The sequence below is a fragment of the Perca fluviatilis genome, chromosome 22 (genome assembly GCF_010015445.1).
Source record: "Perca fluviatilis chromosome 22, GENO_Pfluv_1.0, whole genome shotgun sequence".
Classification (NCBI taxonomy): domain Eukaryota; kingdom Metazoa; phylum Chordata; class Actinopteri; order Perciformes; family Percidae; genus Perca; species Perca fluviatilis.
In genome coordinates, this window is record NC_053133.1 from 17800655 (window position 1) to 17815260 (window position 14606).

A 14606-nucleotide genomic window follows, 5' to 3' on the forward strand; every position below is an offset into this window, starting at 1 on the left:
GGCTGGTCACGTGATCCCCCTTCAAACTTAATTTTTTCAGAAAATGAAGCCCTAAAACCTGTAGTATCAGCTGTAGTGTTCCTTGTGACGGACTGCAACATTAAATCCAGTGATTAAGATACTCTTTCTTTTTTCTTTTTCTAAGTACATTTTAACTATGGATAAAATAAACTGGATAAAAACCGACAAGAGATACTGAATATGGATGCAAGTTTATTGCCCAGGAGCCAAACCATAGTAAGTGTTTTAGAGGATAATAATACTATACAAGTTCACTTTGAGCCTTTCCAAATGATCTCCACAAACATTTAAATTACAGTGTGTATATCCTATATGTATACACATTTCTTTTTTCCCTCTATAATTACTTATAATTTATGTTTAGTTTTTAATTTATTATATTAAGTTTCTCTTTATATCTAAAATGAACAGCCAATAAACATTTTGAAAAAAAATGTTAATAAAAAAGCTGTAAATAAATAAATCTATCCATAAAAAGCAGGCAAGGAAATTGGACAAGGGAGGACAGCATCACCATGGCAACAAATAGATTTTCTGGTGGAAAACAATGTGTTTTCATCCCAGCTAATGAGAACTCATATGTACTAACCGCTCTGGGATCATATGTGTGGAGAGCAGCAACATAACCAGTCATTTTTTATGCTTTACAGTATATCTTCATGTATCCACAGGGCAAGCAAGGAAATAGTGAAAGATGACTAAAGCCCAGCTTCATCAACTATTTTTTAGAGAATGGATAGAAATTTTGATTGGAAACATTTTTTTAAAACATTAAAAAAGATACTTATGGACTTAATATCTCTGATAAATAAAATCACTTAGTGGAGTACTACAGAATTTGTGAAATCACCTTTATGTCATACTGACTGCTCATGTACAGTAAGTAGACAGAGCTGGATTTGGGCCCAATAATTTGCACTAAACTGTTAGATGGACAAAAAAAAGCTGGAAGTCCAGTGTGAACAAATGGTTGCATAACTGAAAATAAAACATACATACAGTGTGCACTAAAGAAAAGTGACAAATTAAGAAGAATCTGAATAAATGAGAAATGTGATGAACGACGGTCTGGTGGCTGTGATTTGTTGTGGGGGCGTTTTTATTGTATGTTTGTGGTCCTATTAAAAGGAAAGGAGAAGACTTATTCTGAGTATGATACAAAAAATTTAGCCTGATGATAAAAGATCTACAGGGCACAAGGGGTCACTGAACAGTGTGTATAAAAAGTATGTACATCACATGCTAGGACATTCACAGACCACAAGATCTCAACTCAAATAAAACACCTATGACAGCAGGCGTACCCCACCTTTAACAGCGGCAATTGAGAACAGCTACAAACACTTTTTCCTTTAAACGTGGTAGGACGGCACATCAAACTAGTTATTTTCCAGTATACCTGGGCCTTTCCATCACAATCATCAAAACAACAAATAATGGAATATCTCTTTGGAGAATGGTATTTATCACTTCAGTGGAGTTCCACAGACTTGTAGAATCTATGCCAAGGAATACTGAAGCTGTTTTTGGTGTCTATTTGTGGCCTATTGCCTTACTAACACTCATCCATCTGTACGAGTGGAGAGTATAAAATGGGATGGAATTCAATATTTCTGAATGATTTATTTATTTTTCATGATTTTGTGCTACAATCAAAGTGCTACAAATTATATTCTAATCATGAGTTTATATGGTATGAAAATAAAGTGCTTAATAGTCTTCTTTAATATGCATTTTATCACAATTCCTCTCAAAGTGGGACAGCTTAACAATCGAGCTATTCTGAGCCTGCCAACACACAAGCTAATGAAACATCAGGTAAAAAGCTTCCTCGTGTGTTTGGATGTGCACATTTCTATCGGTGCTCACACAGAATAATAACCTTCCTGTTTATATTCTCTCTTAAGAACTGTGAAATCTGAGGGGCCTAATCCTGGACTATGTGGAAGCGGCATTGTGCTGTGACGGTGATAACTAAATTGAACCCTGAAGAGTCAGGCTGTATGTATGTGTTTGTGCATCTCTGTGCATGCTTGACGTAACACACTGCAGCCTCATCCATCAACCGCGGCCATGACCCACATGTGAAAAAGATGCTAATGCTGCTAATGCCAGCGTAAGGCTCACAACTGTTCCCTCCTTGTGGCATTTTTCCTGTGTTTGTACACTTGTAGCTGATAACAAGACTGCTGCTGCTGCTTCATTACAGCTGTTATTTCCACTCATGCAGTTGCTTGTGAGCAGAACAAAAAACTGAACATGGACAATTAAACTGTGTATATTCAGCTCCCTTACTATGAGTTTTAATCCTCTGCCCACTCACAAAAAATGTGATGCATCATTGCACGTCTTGCAAAGCATTGACATTGTTTTATGAAAAAAAACATAATGACCCACATTTCCTGCTGAAACAAGCAGTGTGTGTGTGTGTGTGTGTGTGTGTGTGTGTGTGTGTATGCACTTTGATTGTACAGTATGCATAGTACAGTCACTTGCCACTGTCAGGCAGCTTTAGCATCAAACTGCTACCAGAGGCATCAAAAGTGTCTTCAGACCAGAGTGATTTCAAACAACTGATTCTACAGTTAATTACATGTCAGGAAACAAAGCTGACCTCAAGTGCACACAGCTAAAGTGTTGATATGCTTTTAGCTGATGTAGTCTAAAAACCTACTACTGTCCTTTGCTTGATATGCTTAATAAAGATTACATATTGTATTAACAAAGTGCCAATGAAGCCCGATACCAAACAATAATTTATGAAGTGCATATAATTCTGTAATAAAGTAACTCCCTCCAGTTTGGAAAATAATTAAGCTTGCAGAAAAAAAAAGCTAATTTAGCTGTCAATTTCTTTGTCTTTTTTTTTTTTTCCAAGATCAGTTTTTTGGGCATTTTAAGAAAGGGGAGAGAGAGGGGGAATGACACGCAGCAAAAGGCCGCAGGTCAGAGTCGAATGCGTCGAGGAGTAAACCTCTATATATGGGCGCCTGCTCTACCAGGTGAGCTACCCAGGCAGCCAGCTGTCCATTTCTTTTGGGGAAACACTTTACATAATTGGTTGACGACCAACATTTTCATGAGATCACCTCGACTACATCTCTAAGAGCAACACAAGGTTATCTGCTTAACTTCTGAGGGCAGAGGTCACAGACTGGTAATGGGATGTACTCGGGTAAACAAAAGAGAAAAAGCTGGATGATTTGTGCCTCTCCTTAACTGTGGGTGGCATGTCACATTGAGGACACATCAACAGACGCCTGACAGATATGGGAGTGAGATCCAATTGAGCAAGAGGGTTGGGGGGAGGGTGTCTAACCCGCCGCCTTCTCGCATGAGTGCTGGTGGACGCATATCCAGTGCGACACACGTATACACAAGGAAAGCAATCACAAATACAACGCCATGCATACACACACTACAAACGCACACTCACACAGAGGCTAGTAGGAATAATTCCATCTCTCCCTGCACACTGTGGAGATCTGAGCCTCAACCAAACATGCTGCCTGTACAGAGAGCCGGTGTCAAACCAGGTGAACAGGCACTGTTATCTGACGGTTCCCAGCTGATCTCTCATCAAAACTTGGCGACACGGAGAGAGGGCATGAAAATTCCCAACTAAATGGAATCACCAAGGCTAATGCCATCAAAATGGACTCAATTATGTCTCCTGTCAACACAGGTTTAGCCAACGTCTATCAAAGACTCAAGACTGGGGCCTTGTTGCTAAACTCAGATTACTGAGACCGTTCCTCTTCAGCAGAAATTCAGTGGCTGTTTCCTGTGCCCAGAGCTGGTAGCTGTGGTCAGCATGTCATTCAGGGCAGAACATCTATAATAAATAACATTTAAATGGAAGAGAAAAGAAGAATAGAAAGACATTGAGAAAGAGACATGAGATGAGAAACTGAGTAATGCACCACAAAGCTATTGCAGCATGGAGTTGTTTTTCAGATGCATGTTTATGTCTGCCTCTAATTAACTCTTGTTTGTTTATGATTCGCTCCAGCTGGCCAGAATTATAAGAGCCAATATCCTAAAAGCAAAATACCTCTCAGTTTAAGAATTTACATGTTATTTGTATATCCGAGGTCCATTAAATCAATATTTCTGGATATTAAAACCTCCTCAAGCTGGAAACATTCACAAATCTATGATTTTTCAGGGCAATTACACTATTGGCTCACTATTCATTCAACAATGTTCAGAATGTTCTGATCTTTTAAAAGGACAAACACTGAGTGCGCGTGGAGACAGAAAATAAAAAGCAACACTTCACAGGCTAATGTTTACAGGGATATTATTTGCAGGCAGTGTTGGGGAGTAACGGAATACATGTAACGGCGTTACGTATTCAGAATACAAATTATGAGTAACTGTATTCCGTTAGTTACAATTTAAATAGTTGGTATTTAGAATACAGTTACTCCTACGTGCTGATTTACTAGCTCCAGAGCCGTTTAAAGACTGACTAGCCCCGTTTGACATGCTAGCTAACGTTAGCTAAAATTAGCTGGTGGTAGCAAGACTGCGGTTAGATTTTTGTAATATGCAGTTCGGGACTACCAATACAATAATCTATCTGCTTGTTCAGGTACACATTCAGCTAGTTGGAATAAAAAGAACACACCATTATAGGCCTGTTTAGTAAGCTGGATGTGATAGCTGCATTCCTACACTTATAAAACGCAATTCAATGTGGAAGTAATCCTGAAGTAATCCAAGTATTCAGAATACGTTACTCAGATTGAGTAACGTAACGGAATACGTTACAAATTACATTTGTGGGCATGTATTCTGTATTCTGTAACGAAATACGTTTTGAAAGTATCCTTCCCAACACTGTTTGCAGGTTATCAATGGACACTAAAGAGTATGCAGATCAAGTTAAAAGTTATATTTACAAGTGTTTAAAACACTAGTAAGTAATGCTAATTGTGAAAGACGATCAACTGTTGCGTGGGAGGAAACTAAATGCATTTGTCTTGAGTGCAATGTCGAATATTTTGTATTTTCAAGAATACGTAAACTTATTCACGTTAGTATGATCATTGAGTCTCAGTTTTTATGATGTGGTAAAAAGTAAATTAAATAACTGTCTTGTCTTTGCCACCCCAACATGTGTCAATTGGTGTCAACAAAGCATTGAGGGCGTAAAGGTGATATGCTGATGAGTGTTTCATGAACGACCAAATTAACTGTGAAATGTGCTGCACATTGAGCAAGTTAAATTAGCTTCCCATTTCATAATTTGCTCAGGTACACAGATAACTCCGTCGTAATGAGGTGACACACATCACATTAAATAACACTGACTTTTTGAATATTAGAGGTTATCATTGGCAACACTCAAGATGTGAACCACGGTTAAGGAGTCTCATTTCTGCAACAAAGAGATATAATCTCAAACTAGTCTTTGAAAAGGTAGGGAAAAAAAATTACATTTAGTTTGGAAATGTGTTATTATGAATTAATGAACTGGGGAGGCTCAAAGATAAGGAAGTTCTAGCTGAGCATTTCCTTGTGCTCTACATTTAAATATATTAAGGTCTCATTAATACCTTAATCACAAAAACATTTGAAACGCTGAACTATTTATAGAGTTGCTGAAAGCTTGGATGGATTAATAAATGTTGCCCTTGATTTCTCAAAAGTGCTTTCGCATGCTCAGTGCTTTATGCTCACATCAAACACTGTCTAAGAACTAGCATCGTCTACTGCAACCTATTTATGCCAATGTGTATTCTTGACAAACCTCTTCTTTGGTAGCCTGCAGTGGAAGAAATGGATCACAACACCTTGCGTTAAAGCTCTCTAGCTAAACAAATGTGTTGCCTTGCTGACTACAGTAGATAAACTTAGTCCGGGCAGTTTATTGTTAATCTGTGAGTATTGAAATGTAATGTAATGGTATGAGGAGAATCTCTCACACATCTCCCCACTGTCAGCAGTGTATGTAATGTCCAGCTGTCCAGTCCAGCTTTGGGTGGCACTCCTTCATCTCTACCATACCCTTCTCCATTCTTTAATCATTCCTCTTCTATCTTTCCCTACCCAACCCCGGGTGTCCGTTCTGTTCTGCTGTGATTGCCAGTATCAGCGCACTGGCTTTCTTCCCACTGGCCAAGATTTACCTCATCTGATCGTCCCTAATTACACACTCATTCGTTGCCTAATCTCCATAAACACACTCCACAGAAAACCCGCTTGATGTTGGAAACTCAAAATGTTGTTTTTTACAGGAAAACATCAAGATTGCTGTGTATGAAGAAATAAAAATGGTTAAATTGAAGAGTGTGACTGCACAGTGGGATTTCTGTGATACGGTCTCAGCTATCAACCTGTTTATCCCACTGCCTGTCAAATCTTTCCCTCCCTCAGAACACATTGGCTGTGAGTCTGTTTGTAAACCACATTACTTCTTTTCAAATAGCCTTCGATGATGACCCGAGTCAGAGCAATGATACGTTTTCAAATGGTAAGCTGTGCTCGCTGTAAATCCAGCTTTTTGGCAGTGGCTCTAGGCCTCAGGGTTCAGGGTTGGCTCGTCTACAAGAACTGAGCCAGAGATGGAATCCCATGCGTGATTATATATTAACCACTCATGGTAATGACAATGCACTATTCCCATTCTAATACAGATGCAGCTGCTGTAATTATTATGAACACACTTTAGTTCTGGAAAAATTTTGACATTCTGAAAAATTCTGAATGATTTATATTTGATTTTTAATTACTAAATAAATAAAAAAAATAAAAAAAATGATTGAAGTGGTTGCATTTGGTTGGGAATAGTCTTTTGTATGTATGAGACGTGTGAAAAGAAGAACTGTTGAATGTTAAAGTGTTGGTTGACGAAACTTTGCAAACAGCACAGTCAGCCCCAGTCTGTGCCTCTCATGTGATACCATTACATTTGAGTCACAGAGCAGATTTTCCAGAAAAATAAATACCCAGCGATCTTTGAAAAGCTGAGAATGCTGTTTAACAGCTGTTGTGAAGACATTTCCAGAATCCTTTAGGACTCTTACAGAGTTCTTTTTGTAAAAATGTAACATTCATGAACAGGATAGATCACTTGTGTATTATACAGCATCTATCAGCAAGGGAAAGTAGTAAAACATTGGTTCTAATGTCCGATTCTAATGTTAGCAAGAATGTTTTTAAAAATAACTCTAAATCCTTTGCCCTCCCTTCTGTTTGCTGTCTGCACAACATTGCTAGAGTGCTTGACTTATGCCTGGCACAGTGAACATGTTCAGCACTTTTACTCGCTATTAAGCACTTTTGCACACTTTTTAAACTGTTTATCTCACCACCACCATCTGCTCTGTCACCAGTTGTTAATATACAAACAGGAAAAAGCATTTAATCCAAACAGCCTCTGTGAAACCTCCTTTTCATTTGGTCTGTTCGTATCATCTCCACATCTTTCCGTCATCGCCCTTTTTCCCGCCATTCGCCCCTCTGTCGCTCTCCGCTCAGCATTTGTGTCTCTTTCTGTTCAGTTTATGCTGCCATTGATGGTAGGCTGTCAACCTTGACAGATGCTGTTCCACTAATTGTGCTCTAAGCCAGGTTAAGGTTACAGCTTGTGCATGGAAGGCTGAACTCAAATGGTCAAAGGTGAATTGTGAGTGTGCAGGTGTGAAAAATTACAGTATTCAGAGTTGATATTATATGTCACCGTTTTTCTTACTGCTTTACCTCAGTGAACCTCACTATATAGGCACTCACTCCCTGTACAGCAATACAAGTTGCATCCATAGCTACGTATAGCAGCACTGTAGGCAGTATGATCTAGAGAAAAAGCATACAGGTAAGTGTAACTCACCTTCTTTATTGTCTCATCTTCGGCATCTTTTCGCTCCTGTGCTTAATTCCAGGCTCCTCGTCCTCGGTGCATGCACATCTCTCCACCTTGAAGTGAACAAAGACAGAGAGTCCATGGTTGAGAATTTATCACAACACATAAAAACACTCCTGTGGTGCCCTGGTGGCTAATGTGCTGGTCCATGTGTCACATGCTCATGCTGTGCTCTTGCTCCCTGTATTTTTTCCAGACTCACTTCAATGTTGCAATTACTGGTGAAATGCTGGGGCATGGTGGATAGCACAATTCTTCTTTAGAAGAAAAAAAAAAAACCACAAGACTGTACCCCATCTTTTGGGAAGCAACATCTAGGGGAAACGGCAGGAAAGAAGGGAGGGAACATATGCAGAACTAAAAAACCAGCAAGAAGAAAAGTTATGGGTAGAAAATTCATTTTAAACCTATTTGAGCGTCTTTTTTTTTAAGATTATTTTTTCCTTTATTTATGGTGACACTGGATAGACAGGGAAGGGAGAGAGATGGGGGACTGCAAAGGACTCAGCCTACATGTGGCGCATGCTCTTACTGGGTGAGCTAGAGGTCGCCCCTATTTGAGCGTCTTTAAATCTAGCGTGTTAAGTCCTTGAGGTGTATGGAGGGAGGGTGAAACCAGTCTTTGTCTTGGAGGAATGACTCACTCTGCTTTACAAGTACACAGATTACCAACACTCTGCTCCCATTTCTTAAAGCACACGGCAGTGGCCTGTCATGTTGTTCAGGATTTCTTTCTCACATGAAAAATGCTTACGTAAGAAACATCCAGCTTTGATAATTACATAATTATCCCTTGTAATAGCCTATCAAACCAGATGCAATATTGTTTGAGAATAAACTAACAATTTGCTAATTCATTCTCTAGAAAGCATCCATCTCCTGATATCCCATGAAGGTGATGAAAAGGAGGTGGCAGGTAGTTCAATGTGGGGGCACGGAACAGATGGTGGTCTGCCCAACGCTCGCCAGGTGGGACTTGGTTTTGACAGGTTGCCCACGCACACCCACACGTAGACACAGGTCGGGGGGGGAAGCACTGATACTCCAGGGGGGCTTCATTGCCTTTTCACATGACAAGGATGCAGGGATACTAATACATCCAAAGTCTGGCAATCCAAAGTTCATGCAAAGTTGGTGCAGAATTGTTACAAAACTACCCACTTAACCTATTATTTATTCTATCATGCTAGTCAGCTATCTTGCTAATGGTAAGTACAACGCTCACGCTAATGTTTGTTAGCAAGAAGTAACATCAGTATTAATAACTCAAAGGTACTGTGACTACATCAGAGATGGCACCTAATTAGAAGGTTCTGTCATTCACTAGAAACTCACCTGGAAAACTCCCATGTACAAATGTGCTATTGATATTCTATATTTAGAGTACCTCTAAGTTGCCTGTTATTATGTGTAAACATTTTCTTTTGTTGTCAAGTTCAATATCTCAAAACCACTTAGACTGCACATAGAACTTTGTAATCCCAAATTGACTCACAGTCTGAGGAAGATTTACAAAGCAAATTACACTTTTATACCACACAGCATCCTTAACTGTTATGAATATTGATAGCATTATAAACATATGATAGTATGGCAATATAAATATCTAGCTTCATAGTTTCAAGTGAACAACTTTACTAAAATATGAGATTTCACATCTCATGTGTCCTTTCTTTCTTTCTCTGTCAATCATGTCACCTCTGCAGGGGAGAATTTCAATTACACACTCTCCTGGGATGCATAACATGCACAACACTTAAACACAGGTACTGAAACAGAGAGAGGGTGAGGAGGGCTGGCTTGTTAAAAAATGGATCAACATATGTATTCATGAATGAGTAAACAACCAAGGGATGAACATAAATGAATACATGAGACAAATCGTTGACATGCTAATACAGCTTTCACTGCTCTCTGTGCAAGTAAACAGAAAAGGCAAAGCAGACCCAATGGCTGTTACCGAGCTGTGTCTTACTTGTGGATTGGACTTGAAGAAGTAGTTCAAAGTATCCATCTCCAGTGAGCTTCCTGTAAGTCTACTGCAGCTCTCAAATTCACTGTATTCACTCTCTGCAATCTGAATAATTCATGAGTGAACAATAAATACCAAAAAAAAGGGGAAAAAAGAAGCGCTGTAAAAGGGGAAATGACTGTGACCTTCTATGCAAAATACGTGGAAGTCGGGAGAGCGATATGCAGCAAGAGGTATAAGACAGGGATGAAAAACGACAGGGGAACAGAAACCGAAACACAGAAAAAAGAATAAGAGGGAATTAAAATAAGAGCTGTACAAGCGAGAAATATTTCCTCTCTTGTAAAAAAAAAAAAAAAAAAACTCCATATGCTGGAGTGTGATACGGAAACAGGTCCTTCTGTATTCATGAATCTCTTAGAGCACAATCAATGGGGTAATTGATACATAAAAGATGAGGCCGAGTTTGACCTGTGCACTGAGGGGAAGTATTTTGCAGAGCCTGGACTGGAGGAGATGGCGATTTAGACTCTGTCAGGGCATCCTTTGAAGTTTTGGCAGATGAGGATGGGCTGTGGATCAGCCCGTGGTCCTGCTGCATTAACCCCCCAAGCCCCAGCTATGCATGCACTGAGTCAGCAGCAGCAGTGAGCTGCCTGCCTGGCCAGCATGATGCATTATCTCCACACTTTGGAAGCACAGATCCATTTTATAGACAGAGCCATTATTTAAACTTAAGCACTGATTATGTCTATGCTTTATTAAAAAAACATTTTTTTTTTACCTTTATTCAGGGAAGGTTCACTGAGAGGAAACCTCTCTTTTGCAGGAATGCCCTGATCACATTCATACCTGCAAGCTGCCCGGTACAACCACAGTCTGAACTGCTGCTGAGTAGCTCCACTGGAGCAGTTGGGATTAAGGGCCTTGCTCAAGGGCACCTCAGTGGTGGTAATGAGGGAGGAACAAGCGCCGCTCTTTCACTTTCCCCACCCAGATTTTATCCTGTCAGTCTGGGGACTGAACCGACGACCTCCCGGTCCCAAACTCGCTTCTTTAACCTTTAGGCCACCACTGCCCCAGCAGCATTACTTCATACCAGTCGGTACAGATCTGATGTTGATGCTTATTTTGGACAAAGGTGGAATTTGTGGAGCAAGAGCTCATACCATCATCTCAGAAGTTGTGGTGCAATTCCTTATCTGCCAGCAGACAGCCCAAAGAAACACATACAGGCAAGGACCTTTATCTGGAAGATCAAGATCAGTGCAGATTGAAAGTCACACTCACATACATACGTACACACACACACACACACACACACACACACACACACACACACACACACACACACACACACACACACACACACACACACACACACACACACACACACACACACACACACACACACACACACACACACACACACACACACACACACACCACACTTTTGCCTGATTGTTTGAGGCATGCGGGCACTCTGGTAATAAATAGAGGTGAGTCACGTCAGAAAGAGGATTAGAGGGGCTGTGAAAAAGCAGAAAATTATTGATGGGAAAGAGGAGGATTTAGGTTTAGCTCTGCCAGTCCACATGAGCCTCTAACACCTCCCCTCTCCCCTCTACATACACACACTTACACGTAAACTAGTGATGACTCAGTAAGACCCTCTTAGGTCACTTTGGACTGATATTACCTACTGACTTGACTTTTTCTATTAGGCCTTATCCCATCACTGCAAACCCAGTCAGCTATAAACACAGTAGCATCCAGAACCAGTGTAATACATAACAGATGAAGGAATGCACGGACACAGAGTCAGACGTGAACTTGTAGAATCTCATCTATCCGCAGAAAAACCTACACTAATCCGATTCAAAATACACCCAAATCTCTGTGTGAGTAAAATAATTCCAGATTTTGAAAGCATCGTGGGTGATTAAACTAACCAGGATACAATCTCAGTCTTGTTTTTCTGCTGCTTTCAACTTGAAGAACTGCTAAAGAGGATGAAAGTGGCTGAGAGCTACCCAGAGAGAATTTCAAGGAGACAGCGTGTATAAAAATCTATCTCCAGGCCTAAGCGTTAGACAGAGAAATATGTTTCAACACTAGACAGACAAAGGCACTGTAGGTTAAACTTTGTGCATTGCTCCAAAAAATAATAGAATGCGAATTGTGTCTGTATGTGTGCTTGTATGTTGGCCTGTTTGTGTGTGTGTGTGTGTGTGTGTGTGTGTGTGTGTGTGTGTGTGTGTGTGTGTGTGTGTGTATATATGTGTGTGTTTTACAAGGGCACTGAAATGTGTACTGTATTTGCAATTGAAATGCACAGCGTGATTCAGAGGCGAGGGGGGGGTTGATGGCACCCCACCTGGCTGGTTAGACTTCCAAAGGGCACACATAATGAATTCACAGTGCTGTAATGTGAGAACCACACACTGATGACAGGTAGTCATTTATTAAAAACCCAGGTGTTTGTGTGTATATATATATGCATGCATGTGCAGTGATTGTGTGGCACAGTCACTACAAGGAGGAGATTCGATTGCACCTTTTTATCATATGTGACATATCAGATCAGTTATTTTCCAGTAAGTATGCAGAAAGTGGCATTGTTTTTTTTAAAGTTCTGATATGATATTTTATTTTTTTAAATTACTTTTCTAAACTAGAGTTCGTCAAAACAATACTGTTGAGCAGGTTTCTTCTTTTCCCTGTTGAGGTTATTTTTATAGAGCCATTCCTTATTCGACTAAAGGTTCTAAGGATAGAGGGTGCCCTAAGTTATACATGTTGTAAACCCCTCTAAAACGAACTTGTGATTTTTGGCTATACGCTGTAAATACACTTGACTTAACCTATGCTGTCAAATCAAGTGGTGGATGTTGGCGCTTCCAAACACCACCAGCTCCACACCATCCCCTTGCAGCTGCCAATATATTCTCATGTCTGTGTGCACAACAATAGAAGTAAAGTAGCATATAGGATTTTTTGCTGATGCTGATAGAACTAAGCCTCATATTGGACTCACTTCAGTGTTAGCAAGTCAGCTAACATTTGCAGAAAGCAGGAGAAGCATGGTTACAAAAAAAGAGATGTGATACCTTCTGTCATTGTCTTTCTATGCACATTTGTCTTTTTGACATCATTGTCAGTATATATTAAAATAGGATATGGGTTATATCCGAGAATACATATGAACAGCAGCCAAAACAATCAGATATGAGAGGCAAATTTGGCACTGAGTATGAAGGCCTGTGGTGTGAATGTAGTGGAAGAGTAAAGGAGACATATGGCGCATTATGTCACTGTGTGAATGTTACAGAGTCTGAAAGTGAAATGAATACCAATATGGTATCTATAGAATCATATTAAGACTCAGAAGAATCACTCTATACAGTTTCTTATCTTACAGTCTGACTCAATAGATGTTGACGGCGCAGATAATCCCTCCTACTGGCTGACTATTGCATTATGCTTCCTTTTACTCAGCCTCTGGGTATCTGACGCCATTTTCAGTGGTAACTAACTATGACGTACATTTGACCTAGTTAACAAGCTACATGATAATAATATAAAACTTAAAGTCGGACTGAAATTTGAATTCTCCACACTTTTTGTGTAAGATAATGCAAACTAAAATGATACTGCATTTATTGTACATAGTTTTCCATTGTATGGACTACCTAGTGCAGCATGTCATAGCCCTGTAGCCAACAAACGTTTATACAAGTTTTTTTCCCCCCTTTTTAAAAGGCCTACATAGCGCTGTATTTAACATTAGTGAATTAAGACATCTGTCTTTTTAACAGACAGATGGGGGACCCATTGTGCGGTCAAGTTTTTATTCCACTCCGAACGTGGAAGTTAGAAAACTAGGCTAACTAGCTTCCACTTGGAAAGTTACAGCTATATCCAGGCTAAACATTAGCACAGATTCCCACTAGGCATTTTTATTTATTGTTCATATTATTTCAACACCTGCTGAGTGATCGACAGCTCCAGTACACTTCGTGTAAATATAGAAAGGAGGGGGTCTAGTGTTGCGGCTTAATAAATACATTCTGAGTTCTCAAATCACAGATGGGGCTAACAGCAAAAAGTAATGGTTAACAATGTCCCACCAGATGTAGTCTGTCCAAGCAAAAACTTCAAGCTTTTGGAGAACAATAATGTATGGGATGCTAATACAACAGAAGAAGAAAAAAATAAGTACACAAGTCAAAAGAAAAACCAAGATTATATTCTGTATGATGATTTCTTAGAAGAAAACAATCTGTTTGATTTTGAACAAAATGTTGAATTGAACATAATGCAGGTCATTAGTTCCCTGTAATATCTTCCTCAATAATGTTCACCCAATGAGCTCCTGTCAATTATGTGCTCTTTCTGTGTCCCCATGACAATCCTGATTGGATTAAAAAAATTGAACAGCCCAGATTGTTTTCTTGATCAAAAATGACAGTGTTCAGTTAGACCTTCTCCTGTCAGAGACAAGTCTGGCAAAGTGAGATTACCCACATAAAAATGCCCATCTGTAGTCTGTCAGAGAGCCTATAATCAAATCCAGTCATGTTGGTGACTAGATGACACATCCTAGATGCAAGTGCGCACTCTTATATCAACTCTTACCCTCATAATCTGAGGATGATGGAATCATGACGTGAAAATTGAAGTCAAGTAAGGTATATACAATAACATTAACATTTCAGCATCAAACGTTTCCACATATGAATT

The 14606-nt window shown here is 39.6% G+C and overlaps 1 protein-coding gene across 4 annotated transcripts in view; it reads right to left on the reverse strand.

The window, feature by feature from the left end:
• The window catches only part of LOC120552245 (disks large-associated protein 1-like), a 92907-nt gene that overhangs the window by 49273 nt on the left and 29028 nt on the right, over nucleotides 1-14606 (reverse strand). For all 4 annotated transcript variants that reach the window (XM_039790104.1, XM_039790105.1, XM_039790102.1 and 1 more), the window contains exon 2: nucleotides 7859-7944. The gene's annotated coding sequence lies outside the window, so the exon portion shown is untranslated. The remainder of the gene's footprint in view (nucleotides 1-7858; nucleotides 7945-14606) is intronic.